This window comes from Octodon degus, unplaced genomic scaffold (genome assembly GCF_000260255.1).
Source record: "Octodon degus isolate 3935 unplaced genomic scaffold, OctDeg1.0 scaffold00108, whole genome shotgun sequence".
In the NCBI taxonomy this organism is placed as follows: Eukaryota; Metazoa; Chordata; class Mammalia; order Rodentia; family Octodontidae; genus Octodon; species Octodon degus.
The window spans coordinates 5,785,610-5,786,536 of NW_004524684.1; the positions used below are offsets into that span (position 1 = coordinate 5,785,610).

Sequence of the window (927 nt, forward strand, 5' to 3'; positions counted from 1 at the left end):
TGGGGCCGGCACAGCCGGGCAGGGATCGAATCCCCGGCCCCTGCTCCTGCTTGCAGGCACTTTAATCTGCTGAGATATTTGGCTAGCTGTGAAAATTTTTTAAAACTAAATTCAGATCTGTGTTTTCAACTCCTTCACTATGGAGGAAATTTTGTATATTTCAAAACCAATCTCTTCAAGAGATAACTGAGAATCTCCCAACCCTTGCATAGGATAAATGATGTAGAAATCTCATTCTGCAGCACACTGCAGAGGCACAGGGCACAGGACAGAAAGAAGCTGGCGAGCAGGGCATTCCATGCAGCGAGGCTAAATATGGCGCAAACGTGAGTCCATGGATCTGCAGCACAGTCACAGTGACCCACTTCCATAAAGCACTGAAAATTTAAGTGAGCAGATAAACCATCAGCAGCCCCAAACATTTGAGAACACACACGCCATTTTTCCGGTGGAAAAATTAGAGCATTAGAGAGTATTTGCACACAAGTACGAGCCATCTAGCCATTTTTAATGTTAACAATGTCTTCCAAAACTCCAGGTACCTTCTATTACTAGGTAAGGAAATCAGTTCACTACATTATGAACAAATTGAGCAATCTAGCCATTTTTAATGTTAACAGTATCTTCCAAAACTCCAGTACCACTCATTGCTAGGTAAGGAAATCAATTTACTATGCTAGGCACAAATAATGTTTTTAAATTAGTCTTTAGTCAAAGGAAATCTGATGCATTGCATCCAAGGGTAAGAACATTTCATGAAGCTGTGGTTATGTTAGGAATCACCATACGTGTGCAAGCATGCACAGATGTGTTGGGTTGGATTACAAAATCTGTCTTTGGCAAGTTCTTGAAAACATAATGTGAGAGCCTCAAATATATAACGCTGGGGGCCAGAGAGATGGCTCAGTAGAATAAATGCTTCCCTGG

The 927-nt window shown here is 41.7% G+C and overlaps 1 protein-coding gene across 1 annotated transcript in view; it reads right to left on the reverse strand.

Moving 5' to 3' along the window:
* Cacna2d1 (calcium voltage-gated channel auxiliary subunit alpha2delta 1) overlaps positions 1–927 on the reverse strand; it is a 348,148-nt gene that overhangs the window by 141,170 nt on the left and 206,051 nt on the right. The gene's annotated exons all lie outside the window — the stretch shown is intronic.